This window comes from Sturnira hondurensis, unplaced genomic scaffold (assembly GCF_014824575.4).
Source record: "Sturnira hondurensis isolate 20B ecotype Veracruz unplaced genomic scaffold, ASM1482457v3 Scaffold0003087, whole genome shotgun sequence".
In the NCBI taxonomy this organism is placed as follows: Eukaryota; Metazoa; Chordata; class Mammalia; order Chiroptera; family Phyllostomidae; genus Sturnira; species Sturnira hondurensis.
The window spans coordinates 231561-246048 of record NW_028075718.1 but is presented as its reverse complement, the minus strand read 5'-3'; the positions used below and the strand labels follow the sequence as shown (position 1 = coordinate 246048).

Here is a 14488-nt window from a genome sequence, read left to right as displayed (position 1 = left end):
ACTCCTGATTTTCCCCTCAGCCTTCCCAAATCAGACAATCTGTGGTCTTTTGTGTCTGGCTTCTTTCACTTTGACCATTGATTGCTAGGTTCTTCCATGTCATGCCATGTTTCAGTATTCCATCCATTTTTATAGGTAAATAGTATTCCATTGCATTGATATATCACATTTTGAATATCTAAATTAACATTTAAATACTCTAACATTTAAATAACATTTAAATATTAACATATCTAAATACTCTAAAATAACATTTGAAAGCATTGATGCTTTTATAGCATTCCACATATGTGTCATAGTTAAAATAAGTACAAGGGATTCTTTTCTGGCAGTCATTTGCATTTCTGAATTCTGGCACCATCCATTGGTGCAGTTAGAATTCATCACAATTGTCCAGTCTACTGAGATGTTATTTAATATTAGCTTAACTGTTACTTACACATGAAGGCCAAACATCAGATTCTTCAGCTCAGTTTGGCTACTTCAAGGTGGGCACTGCTTAACCCCTATATTGTTCAAATGTTAACTGGATTAGCTTTTAAGGGGAAGTGCTGTTATTCCTCCACAGCACCGTTCCCCAGGCTCTGTATATATTATACTTTCAACTGAATAGTATTCCATTGCATCAGTTCCTGTGATTACTCATTTCTTTTTAAAAATCCTACTGTTAATAATAATACCTTCTTATTCGGTCTGCAAATGTGTACTCACCATAATTTGGAGATAAGTAAAATGGAACTTTTAAAAATACCCTCAGTGAAATAAAATTATACAGAAACTGAAATATTTAACAACAAAGGTAAAAGAAAAATCTTTAAGGGGAAAAAAACTCTGACTCGCACTTTAACCATAACCTATTTGAAACCACAGCTGCTCCCACATTTTAGACACTATTCCACATCCTCATGTTTTTGTTCATTATGAACATTCATCCTCAAATGCCTGTATTGTCTCCTCAACCAGAGACTGTTCCCATTCCAACTGCCTAACCCTTGTAGCCTCTTCTAAGAGCCTCACCTCTGTAAAACTATCACACTTTTTTATACATCTTTATCAAGGAGCTTATAAATGTATTGGTCAGTGAGCTTCTCATTGGACAGGCACTGTGCCATACTTAACTTAAAGGTCTCAACACTTAGGATAATACGTATAATACTTAGCACAATAAAAAAGAAAAAAGGAACTCACTAAGTGCTTGCTGAAATAAGCTAAGCACTGGAGTTCTAAGAGGCACAATTTTAAAAATCATTGGTCTAACTGTACTGTGAGTAGATAAGAATAGAATTCTTATCTATTCTTATCTATTCCAGCAGCAGATTACTTCCTGAATGCTGATCTGTCACAAATTTGGACCTATGACCTACCATTCCTATGAAAGAGGTTGAAAGTTTGAGATTTTCTAATTTCTGGGTCATTTTTATTTATTTTTTTTAGATTTTATTTTATTTATCCTTAGAGGGGAAGGGTAGGAGAGAGCGAGAGAAGTATCAATGTATGGTTGCCTCTGGTGTGTCCCCTGCAGGGAACTGGCCTGCAACCCAGGCATGTGCCCTGACTGGGAATCGAACCATGATCACGTGGTTCGCAGGCCTGCACTCAATCCACCAAGCTACACCAGCCAGGGCTATTTCTGGGTCATTTTTAAATCAACTGAGATAACCATAGAGTAGCCAGAGCTCCCTTCACCTCCTGCTTTCACTAGAATGAAAATCTTAGAGTGATTATACCATCTGTGTATTTCTAAACTAATGAGGCACCTTGATGACTAGTTATTTACCTGTGGTTATCATTAGGCCATGGCTGAAGTCATAGTTTTGACCCCTGTGTGGGCTGCTTAGCTTTACTTAATTATATGACTGGAAATTGCACCCATTACCCCAGTTCTGGGCCTTGTAAATGCTTGTCCCCTGGTCACAAGGGACCACTGGGTCTGAGCATATCAATGAATCAATGAAAAGACTATCTTCACTTATATATACAAAATTCAAATAATTTAACCTACTGATCTTGAGTCAGTGGTGTCATCTTGGTACTCAAAATACAACAAATTATTGCAATAATTACTTTTGAGGCAGTTAAAGGGAGCATTTTTTAAAAGGTTATATCTACTCCTGGACCTCTAATAAAAATAATTATGCTCGATGAGGTACTTTCCTCCCACACACATGCTCCAAGATCTTTAACTGTCTTAAATGTTTTTGAAGTAACTCCTTTTCACTTTTAGTGTATGAAGAAATTAAAAATTGTGCTATTTACCTTTAGTTTTCCATGTTGATGTTGCCAAAGAACATTTTTCTTATTTATTTTTTAATTATTTTATTGTTGCTTGAGTACAGTTGTCTCATTTACCCCGCACCACTCCCCCTCACTCCAGCCATTCCCGCCTTCCTCTTCTGATTCCACCCACTTGGTTTTGTCCATGTGTCCCTTATACTTGTTCTTTTTTAAAAAATATATTTTATTGATTATACCATTACAGTTGTTCTATTGCCCCCTTCATTCCCCTCCACCCTGCACAGCCCCTCCCCCACCATTCCCCCCTTTAGTTTATGACCACGTGTCTCAAGTTCTTTAGATTCTTACTTCCCCTACTGTTCTTGCCCTCCCCCCTATCTATTTTCTACCTACCGTCTATGCTACATATTTTCTGTACCTTCTACCCCCTTCTCCTCTTCCCACTCCCCTGTTGCTAACCCTCCATGTGTTCTTCATTTCTATGGTTCCACTCCTGATCTAGCTGTCCTCTTGGTTTGCTTTTGTTTTAGGTGTGGTTGTTAATAACTGTGAGTTTGCTGTCCTTTCACTGTTCATATTTTTCATCTTCTTTTTCTTAGATAAGTCCCTTTAACATTTCATATAATAAGGGCTTGGTGATGATGAACTCCTTGAACTTGACCTTATCTGAGAAGCACTTTATCTGTCTTTCCATTCTAAATGAAAGCTTTGCTGGATAGAGCAATCTTGGCTGTAGGTCTTTGGATTTCATGACTTGGAATACTTCTTTCCAGCTCCTTCTTGCCTGTAAGGTCTTATACTTGTTCTTGAAAACCTTTCCCTCATTTCCCCCATTATCCCCACCCACTTCCCCTCTGGTTACTGTCAGATTATTCTTAATTTCAACAACTCCGGTTATATTTTGCTTGTTTGTTCATTTTGTTGATTAGGTTCCACTTATATGTGAGACCATATGGTATTTGTCTTTTACAACCTGGCCTATTTCACTTAGCATAATGCTCTCCACTTCCATCCATGGTATCACAAAGGGAAGGAGCTCCTTTCTTTCTGCTGTATAGTATTCCATTGTGTAAATGTACCACAGTTTTTTTGATCCACTTACTGATGGGCACTTCGGTTGCTTCCAGCTCTTGGCTATTGTAAATTGAGCTGCTATGAACATTGGGGCACATAGGTTATTTTCAATTAGTCTTTCAGAATTCTCATAGTATAACCCCAGCAGTGGAATTGCCAGATAAAAATATAATTCCATTTTTAGTTTTTTGAGAAAATTCCACACTGTTTTCTACAGTGGCTTAACCAGTCTCTATTCTGAACAAAAGTGCACTAGGGTCCCTGTCACTCCACAGCCTCACCAGCACTTGAGTGTTGATCTGGTTATGATGGCCATTCTGACCAGTGTGAAGTGGTATCTCATTGTGGTTTTAATTCGCATCTCTCGGATAGTTAGTGATGCTGAGCATCTTTTCATAGGTCTCTGGGCCCTCTGTATGTCCTCCTTGGAGAAGTGTCTGTTCAGGTCCTCTGTCCATTTTTTAATTGTGTTATTTGTCTTTCTAGAGTGGAGTAATGTTCTTTATATATTTTGGAAATCAAAGCCTTGTCCAAGGTATCATTTGCAAATATATTTTCACACACAGTTGGTTCTCTTTTCATTTTGCTAATGATTTCTTTAGCTGTGCAAAAGCTTCTTGTTTTGATGAAGTCCCATTTGTTTATTCTTTCCTTTATGTTTTTTGCTCTAAGGGACATGTTGGTAAAAATATTGCTGTGTGGAATATCTGAGATTTTTCTGCCTATCATCTCCTCTAGGACTTTAATGGTGTCACAGCTTATATTTAAGTCTTTTATCCACCTTGAACTTCTTACAATGCAGGCCTGTGGCTGGAGCCACCCTGGTCCCCTGCTGGTCCCAGGGACCTTACCGTACCAAAGCAATCTCCTTACCATCTGTTTTTCAATGTCCTCTACAGTTTTGGCCTTTAACCTTCATATATGCTGGGATGCCATTGGCTGTTCATTTTGTTCCTCAGAAGATCATTCAGGTGTTCCACCTGTGAGCTGGGGTTAGTGGACTCCACTCCCACCTACCTTGCTGCTGTCATCCGAGATCACCACAGGACTTAATATATTTTTTTAGTACTGAAATATTGTCATCAGATTCCTAATGTTAACTTTCCTTGTGAAGCAGTGCAGTAACAATAATTCTGACCAAAAATTTATTCTTATTCCCTATTAAGTTAAAACACATATAATATTGAACTAAAGCACCTGGAGATTTCTTTGTTGAGAAATGAATAAATTAATGAATGTTAGGTACACAGACAAGTAGCAAAGGTATTTTATATATGTGCAATGCCTGTAAAAATTAATACTATAAATCAAAGACTAAATGACACAGAAGTTAATGATATAAAATAAGTATTGGCTGCTCCTGGAATAGGGGGACCAAGTGCTGTAACACATGCAGACCATAATAATTTTTGTATCTTAGGGAACATGGCATACCTGATTTGGATTTGTTTTGCTGTGATTTACACCATGCCTGCAGTATTTATAGCTCTTAATTTGATCATCCTTTAGACATTGGTATCTCATTTATAATTGTTGGAGAATGGGGAATAAGAGGATGGATGACATATGCTTCTAGAATTAATTGGCCTCTCTTATTGTGGGACTCAACCGTGGCAGAAGGATGCTGAGAGAATCATAAATCAGAAAGGTAGCATGGATGTATCTTGATTTGATATGCTGGCATAGACCTATCTCTGTGGTAATATGTTCTTCAATGCTCTGTTGAACTTGTTCTCTTTAGTGAAATGAAAATGTATGTGTTTGACATACTTGGTCTAGCTGGCTGTTTAATAAAATGAGATTTCCCTTACTCTTTGTTCTCCTTGTTTTCCACAGAAACAGCCAGTGCCCTTCACTTAAATTAAGTTTCAAGTGCTTCCAGATAGTTTGAAAAATGATCTAGCCCTGGCTGGTGTGGCTCAGTGGATTGCATGCCAACCTGCAAACCAAAGGGTCACCAGTTCGATTCCCAGTCAGGGCAAATGCCTGGGTTGTGGGCCAGGTCCCCAGAAGGGGACATGCAAGAGGCAACCACACACTGATGTTTCTCTTCCTCTCTTTCTCCCTCACTTCCCCTCTGTCTAAAACTTAATATATAAAAGCTTTAAAAAAAGAAAGATGATCCAGGAAATACTATTCTCTACTAACTTCGAATGTATACAACTAGTAACCTAGCTGAATGTAGTACAATGGAAATAGACAAAAATTAATTTAACATCAAAAGTTTTTTAAAAGATTTTATTTATTTATTTTTAGAGAGAGGGGAAAAAGAGAAAGACAGGAAGAGAAACATCAATGTGTAGTTGCCTCTCACATGCCCCAAACTGCAGACCTGGCCCACAACCCAGGCATGTGTCCAACTGGGGAAAAACCAGCGGCCCTTTGATTCACACACCCGTGCTCAATCCGCTCAGCTACATGATCCAAGGAAGGACATCCAAAATTTTTAACAGCTAAATCCTGCTGCTGGACATCTGCCTAGATGAAACTAATTTAATAAGTCTCTTTTGACAGAGAAGATGGTGGTGAAGTAGGTGTGAGATGAGCCCACTTGCACATGCACCTAACTAAGACACTTAGCTGATCTCCAAAGGACAAAGTAAACAGCCAACAGAATCTTTGTTGATATGAGGTTTGGGAGCCAAAGTGTGCACAGGACACTTCAAAAAGGGGTAGTAAGACAATAAGACATAGAGCAGAGAGAAAGCCAGAGAGAGATCCCAAAGAATCATAAGCCAGGTAGTGAGGGACAAATACCATAGGATCTCACATTTAACTGAAACATAATCAACAAAAGAAAAAAACAAACAAAATATAACCAGAGACATTGAAATTAAGAACAATCTAACAATAGCCATAGGGAAGAAGAAAGGGGAGAGTGGGAAGAAGGGTCTTCAGGAACTACTTTAAAGGACACATGGACAAAACCAAAGGGGAGGGTGGAAGCAAGGGAAGGAGGTGGGTTTGGAGGATGTGGGTTTGGAGGGGAAAAATACAGACAACTGTAATTGAACAACAATAAAACAATTTAAATAAAAAAAGAAGTCAAACACCAACAGCTGAAACAAATTTCACCTTGTTCTTCACCAGAACTTGCAGGGTTTTTAAAAATTTCTCCTTCTTCTTTTTATTAATTTAGGTTTTTGATTGTTTGTTTTTAAATTTTTATTTATTTATCTTTAGAGGGGAAGGGAAGGAGAGAGGGAGAGAGGGAGAGAAATATCAATGTATGGTTGCCTCTCATGGGTCCCCTGCTGGGAACTGGCCTGCAACCTAGGCATGTGCCCTGACTGGGAATCGAACCTTTATCCTTTGGTTCGCAGGCCTGTCCTCAATCCACTGAGCTACACCAGCCAGGGCTTTTTGTTTGTTTTTTTTTAATTTGCAATGTTATCTCACTTTTCTACTCCTTTTCCTTTTTTGATGTATATTGTTTTTTTAATACAAACAATATTTATTTTTTCTTTCTCTTTTTAAATTGCTGTTCAAGTACAGCTGTCTCCATTTTGCCCCTATCACTACCTCCCACTCCAGCTATCCCCACCTCTCAACCCTGTGGCTTTCTCCATGTGTCCTTTATACATGTTCCTCTACAACATTTTCTCCTTTCCCCCTGTTACCCCCTCCCACCTCCCCGCTGCTTACTGTCAGTTTGTTATTTATTTCAATGTTTCTGGTTACATTGTGCCTACTTGTTTGTTTTGTTGATTAGGTTCCACTTATTGGTGAGATCAAATGTTATTTGTCTTTCACCACCTAGCTTATTTCACTCAGCATAGTGCTCTCCAGATCCATCCATGCTGTCACAAAAGGTAGGAGCTACTTCTTTCTTTCTGCTGTGTAGTATTCCATTGTGTAAATGTACCATTGTTTTTTGAACTTTTTTTATTGTTGTTCAAGTATAGTTGTCTCCATTCCCCCCGCAACCCCAGCCATCACCACCATCCACCCCTGACCCCACCCTCCCTTGGTTTTGTCCATGTGTCCTTTATAGATGGTCTTGAAAAACCATCCCCATTTCCTCTCCATTATCCTCTCCCACTTCCCGTCTGCTTACTGTCACTATGTTCTTAATTTCAATGTCTCTACTTATATTTTGCCTGCTTGTTTTTTTTCTTGATTACGTTCCACTTATTGGTGAGATCAACTGGTATTTGTCTTTCACAGCCTAGCTTATTTCAATCAGAATGATGCTGTCCAGATCCACACATGCTATCATGAAGGGTAGGAGCTCCTTCTTTCTTTCTGCTGTGTAGTACTCCATTGTGTAAATGTACCATAGTTTTTTGATCCACTCATTTACCTATGGGGACTTGGGCTGCTTCAGACACTTAGCGATTATAAATTGTGCTCCTATGAACACTGAGTCCATAGGTTTGTTTTTATTGATGTTTCAGGATTCATAGAGTATAATCCCAGCAGTGGAATTGCTGGGATCCAGTTTTAGTTTCCTGAGGAAATTCTATACTGTTTTCTACAGTGGCTTCACCAGTCTGTATTCCCACCAACAGTGCACTAGGGTACCATTTTCTCCACAACCCTGCCAGCACTTGTTCGTTAGTTTGTTTATGACGGTCATCTTGACCTGTTTGAAGAACTCGTTGTGTTTTTAATTTGCATCTCTCAGGTGGCCAGTTATGCTGAGCATCCCTTAATATCTGTTTGGACCCTCTGTATGTCGTCCTTGTAAAACTGTGTAAGCAGGACTTTTGCCCGTTTTTTAATTGAATTGTTTGTCTTCCTGGAGTGGAATTGTGTGAGTTCTTGGTATATATTTGGATATCAAACTCTTGTCTGAGATATCACTTCAAAATTCATTTCCCCATATGATTGGTTTACTTTTCATTTTACTGCTGTTTTCATTAGCCACACAGAAGCTTTTAATTTTGAGAAACTCCCATTTGTTTATTCTTTTGTTTATGTCCCTTGATCTAGGGGATATATTGGTGAAAATATTGCTACCCAGAATATCTAAGATTTGCCTCCCTCTGTTAAACTCTAGAATTTTATAGTGTCATGACTTACATTTAAATTTTTTATCCATCTTGAGTTTATTTTTGTATATGATTTAAGTCAGTGGTCGAGCTTCATTTTTTTTTTTGCATGTAGCTGTCCAGCTGTCCCAACACCATTTGTTAAAGAGGCTATTTTTACAGCTTTTTATACTTTTTTCCCTCTTTGTTGAATATTAATTGACCATACAGACTTGGGTTTAATTCTGTGCTCTCTATTCTGTTCCATTGATCTATGTGTCTGTTCTTATGGAAGGACCGAACTGTTTTTATTTCTACACCATTGTAATGTAGTATGATAACAAGTATTGTGATCCCTCCTACTTTGTTCTTCTTTCTCAAAATTGCTGAAGATATTTGGAGTCCTTTATGATACCATATAAATTTTTGAAATGTTTGTTCTATATCTGTGAAATATGTCATTAGTACTCTAATAGAGACTGCATTGAATCCATAAATTGCTTGGGATTGTATGGACATTTTGATGATGTTAATTCTTCCAGTCCATGAACATGGTACATGCTTCTATTTGTTTGTGTCCTCCTTAATTTCTTCAGTGTTGTGTACTTGTGTGACTATAGGCCTTTTACATAATTGGTTAAGTTTATTCCTAGGTACTTTATTTTTCTTGTTGCTACATCAAATGGGATTTTTTTCCTGATTTCTGTTTCTGATATTTCATTGCTGGTGTACAAAACTGCCTTTGATTTATGAATATTGACTTTATATCCTGTTGATTTGACAAACTCTTATTACGCCGAGTAGATTTTTGGTGGAGTCTATAGGATTTTCTATGTACACATAATGTCATCTGCAAACAATGACAGTCTTGCTTCCTACTTTGCAATTTAGATGCCTTTTTTTTTTCATTTTCTTGTCTGATTGCTGTGCCTAGGACTTCCAATACTGTGTGCAATGGAGTAGTGAATGTGAAAATCCTTGTCTTGCTCCTGATCTTACTGGGATAGATTTTCGTTTTTGCCCACTGAGATTGATCTTGGGTATAGGATTCTTGCATATGGCCTTTATAATATTGAAGAATGCTCGCTCTACTCCCACTTTGCTGAGTGTTTTCACCATAAACAGGTGCTGTACATTTTCAAGTGCTTTTTCCACATCTATTGATATTATCATGTGATTTTTATCTTCTCCTTTGTTCATGCGATGTACTACATTTATTTATATTTAAATATATTTTCTTCTTTTAATTTTTGTTTTGTTTATTTAATTATTGTTCAAGTACAGTTTTCTGTCTTTTACTCTTATCCCAGCCCACCCGCCCAGTGCTCCCACATCCCTCCCATTTCCACCCCTGTTAGCTTTTGTCCATGTGTCCATTATACTTGTTCCTGTGAATCCTTTCCCTTTTCCCCTGAAATTCCCTCCCCTCTCCCCTCTGGTCCCTGTCAGCCTGTTCTGTACATCAGTGTCTTTGGTTATATTTTGCTTGTTTGTTTGTTTTGTTGTTTAGCTTCCTGTTAAAGGTGAGATCATATGCTATTTATCTTTCACCTCCTGGCTTATTTCACTCAGCATAATGCTTTCCAGTTCCATCCATGCTGTTGCAAAGGGTAGTAGCTCCTTCTTTCTTTCTGCTGCATAGAATTCCACTGTGTAAATGTACCGTAGGTTTTAGATCCATTCATTTACTGATGGGCACCTAGGTTGCTTCCAACTCTTGGCTATTGTAAATTGTGCTGCTATGAACATTGGGGTGCATAGGTTCTTTTCGATTGGTGTTTCAGGGTTCTTAGGATATACTCCTAACAGTGGAATTGCTGGGTCAAAAAGCATGTTCATTTTTACTTTCCTTACAAAATTCCATACTGTTTTCCATAGTCATTTTACCAGTCTGCAATCCCACCAACAGTGTACTAGGGTCCCCTTTTCCCCACAACCTCTCCAACATTTGTTGTTTGTTGCTTTATTTATCATGGCCATTCTGACTGGTGTAAAGTGGTATCTCATGGTGGTTTTAATTCGCATCTCTCTCATAGCTAGTGATGTTGAGCATCTTTCCATGTGTCTCTGGATCCTCTGCATGTCCTCCTTAGAGAAGTGTCTCTTCAAGTCCTTTGCCAATTTTTTAATTGGGTTGCTTGTCTTCTTAGAGTGGAGTTTTGTAAGTTCTCTGTATATTTTGGAGATTAAACCCTTGTCTGAGGTATCATTAGTAAATATGTTTTCCCATACAGTTGGTTCTCTTGCTATTTTAATACTGTTTTCTTTAGCCTTGCAGAAACTTTTTCTTTTGATGAGATCCCATTTGTTTATTCTTTCCTTTATGTCCCTTGCTCTAGGGGATGTATCAGTAAAAATGTTGCTGTGTGAAATATCTGATATTTTCCTGCCAATGTTCTCCTCTAAGATTCTAATGGTGAAACAGCTTATATTTACGTCTTTTATCCACCTTGAATTTATTTTGGTGTGTGGTGTAAGTTGGGGCTCAAGTTTCATTTTTTTGCATGTAGCTGTCCAGTTCTCCCAACACCATTTGTTGAAGAGGCTATCTTTACCCCATTTTATGTTACTGCCCCCTTTGTTGAATATTAATTGACTGTAGAGACCTGGGTTTATTTCTGAGCTGTCTGTTCTGTTCTATTGGTCTATGTGCCTGTTTTTATGCCAGTACCAGGCTATTTTGATTATAATGGCCTTGTAATATAATTTGGTATCAAGTATTGTGATCCCTCCTACTTTGTTCTTCTTTCTCAAAATTACAGCTGCTATTCAGGGTCATTTATGGTTCCATATAAATTTTTGAAGTGTTTATTCTATGTCTGTGAAATGTGCCATTCGTACTTTAATAGGTATTGCACTGAATCTATAAATTGCTTTGAGTAGAATGGACATTTTGATGATGTTAATTCTTCCAATCCATGAACATGGTATATGTTTCCATTTGTTTATGTCTTCCTTGATTTCTTTCTTCCATGTTGTATAGTTTTCTGTATACAGGTCTTTTACCTCCTTGGTTAGATTCATTCCCAGGTATTTTATTTTTGTTTTTGCTATATTGAATGGGATTTTTTTCTTGATTTCTGCTCCTGCTGTTTCATTGTTGATATACAAAAATGCCTTTGATTTCTGGATATTAACTTTGTATGCTGCTATTATGCCAAATTCATTTATTAGGTCGAGCAGTTTTGGGGTAGAGTCTATAGGATTTTCCATGTAAGCTATCATGTCATCTGCCAACAATGACAGTTTTGTTTCCTCCTTTCCTATTTGGATGTCTTTTATTTCCTGTTCTTGTCTGATTGCTGTGGCTGAAACTTTCAATACTATATTGAATAGAAGTGGTGAAAGTGGGCAACCTTGTCTTGTTCCTGATCTTAGTGGAACTTCCCTGTTGCTAACCCTCCATGTTATCTCCATTTCTGTGGTTCTGTTCCTCTTCTAGTTGTTTGCTTATTTTGTTTCTGTTTTTATTTTAGGTGTGGTTGTTAATAATTGTGTTTGCTGTCATTTTACTGTATGTGTTTTAATCTTCTTTTTCTTAGATAGGTCCCTTTAATATTCCATATAATAAGAGCTTGGTGATGATGATCTCCTTTAACTTGACCTCATCTGAGAAGCACTTTTTTTCCCTTCCATTCTAAATGAAAGCTTTGCTACATAAAGCAATCTTGAATGTAGGTCTTTGGATTTCATTTCTTGGAATACTTCTTTCCCACCTCTTCCTGCCTACAAGGTCTCTTTTGAGAAATCAGCTGACAGTCTGATGGGAACTCCTTTGAAGGTAACTGTTTCCTTATCTCTTGCTGCTTCTAGGATTCTCTCCTTCATTTTTACTTTGGGCAATATAACTATAATGTGCCTTGTTGTGTTCCTTCTTGGGCCCAACTTTCTTGGGATTCTCAGAGCTTTCTGGACTTCCTGGAAGTCTATTTCCTTTGCCAGATTTGGGAAGTTTTCCTGTATTATTTGTTCAAATAAGTTTTCCACTTGTTGCTGTTCCTCTTCCCCTTCTAGTACCCCTATAATTTGGGTGTTAGAACTTTTAAAGATTTCCTGGTGGTTCCTAAGCCTCTCCTCATTTTTTTGAATTCTTGTGTCTTCATTCTTTTCTGTTTGGTTGTTTCTTTCTTCCTTCTGGTCCATTCCATTGATCTGAGTTTGTTTCCTTCCCATCACTATTGGTTCCCCGTGCATTCTCCTTCATTTCACTTAGTGAGCCTTCATTTTTTCATCTAATTTGTGACTAAATTCAACCAATTCTCTGAGCATCCTGGTCAGCAGTATTTTGAAATGTGCGTCTGAATAGTTGGCTATCTGTTCATTGCTTAGTTGTATTTCCTCTGGAGGTTTGATCTGTTCTTCCCTTTGGGCAATTTTTTTGTCTTGTGGCACCTGTTATGTATGAGGAGCGGAGCCTTAGGCATTCACCGCAGCATAGCAACCCAGTGGATGGGTTATGACACTGTGTGGGGGTGGGGCCTGAGAGGGAACAATGGCTCTTGCTCTCCTCTCTGCTGGATTTTATTTCCTTCCACTGCTTCCCCCAATCAAAGTGGGCCTTTCTGCTGCTGATTCCCATGTGGGTGGGCTTGTATATGTTCTAGGACCCTGTGGGTCTCTCCAACAAACTCTCCTATTAGGGTGAGAGTCTCTCCCAGCACCTCAACCCCCACAGGTTTTATCAATCAGTGTTTTGAGACTTTATTTCCCCATGCTGGGACCTTGGGTTGCTTGGTCTTTCTCATTTCCCAGTTTTGCCTGGTTTATCTGTGTGCATGAATTTGTGACATCCTGGTCAGCCAAATGCCTTGAGCACCATGCTCTGCTTCACAATGGCTGCCTTGCTAGGTCTGCTTGTTGCCACCCTGAGTCAGGGATCTGCCAGCCACCACCTGCATGCCCAGGGTCCGTCCATTGCTGTCTTGCTTGCCTGGGGTTTGTCAGCTGCTCCCTTGCACACCCAGTGCCAGCGCTTTTTTGCCACAACCCCTCTCCACCTGGCCGCCTGACTCTGCCCCTCCTACTGGTCTGGATGAATGTGTCTATTTTAACTCTTTGCTTGTCTGACTTCCATACAGTTCAATTTTCTGTCAGTTCTGGTTGTTATTTTGCTTCTAAATTGTTGTTGTTCTTATTTTGATTGTGCAAGGAGGCACAGTGTGTCTACCTATGCCTCCATCTTGGCCGGAAGTCTGTATTACACTTATTGATTTGTGAATATTGTACCATTTTTGCATCCCTGGGATGAATCCCAGTTGACTGTGCTGTATGATTTTTTTAATGTATTTCTGAATGCAGTTTGCCAATATTTTGTTGAGGATTTTAGCATCTAGGTTCATCAGTAATATTGGCCTGTAGTTTTCTTTGTTGTTTATTTTCTGGTTTTCAAATTAGGATGATGCTGTCTTCATAAAAATGTTTATGAGACTTCCCTCTTCTTGGATTTCTTGGAATAGCCTGGGAAGGGTAGAGGTTAGCAGTTGCTTAACTGTTTTGTAAAATTCTCCTGTGAAACCATCCAGTACAGGGCTTTTGTGTACTGGCAGCTTTTGGATTAATGCTTTGATTTCACCAGCTGTGTTTGGTCTGTTCAGGCTTCTGCTCCTTCTTTGTTCAATTTTGGAGGGTTATTTTTTCTAGAAATTGGTCTATTTCACCCAAGTTTTCTAATTTCTTGGCATTTACTTGTTCATAATAATTTCTTATAATCCTTTGTATTTCTTTTTTTATATTAATAGAACTTTTATTACAGTATATTATTAGTATAATTGTTGAATTTTTTAAATTCCAAACTTTTTTCATATTTTATTGATTATATCATTACAGTTCTATTCCTCTCCGCCCTGCACACCCCTTCCCCCACCATTTCCCCCCTTTAGTTTATGACCACGTGTCTCAAGTTCTTTAGATTCTATATTTCCCCTACTATTCTTGCCCTCCCCCCTGTCTATTTTCTACCTACTGTCTATGCTATTTTCTGTACCTTCTCCCCCCTTCTCCTCCTCCCACTCCCCTGTTGCTAACCCTCCATGTGTTCTTCATTTCTATGGTTCCACTCCTGATCTAGCTGTCCTCTTGGTTTGCTTTTGTTTTAGGTGTGGTTGTTAATAACTGTGAGTTTGCTGTCCTTTCACTGTTCATATTTTTTATCTTCTTTTTCTTAGATAAGTCCCTTTTTACATTTCATATAATAAGGGCTTGGTGAT

At 38.4% G+C, this 14488-nt stretch overlaps 1 pseudogene; it reads right to left on the bottom strand.

Moving 5' to 3' along the window:
* The window catches only part of LOC118983777 (opioid growth factor receptor-like protein 1), a 29346-nt pseudogene extending 19864 nt beyond the window's left edge, over positions 1-9482 (bottom strand).
* Positions 9483-14488: the final 5006 nt, after the last annotated feature.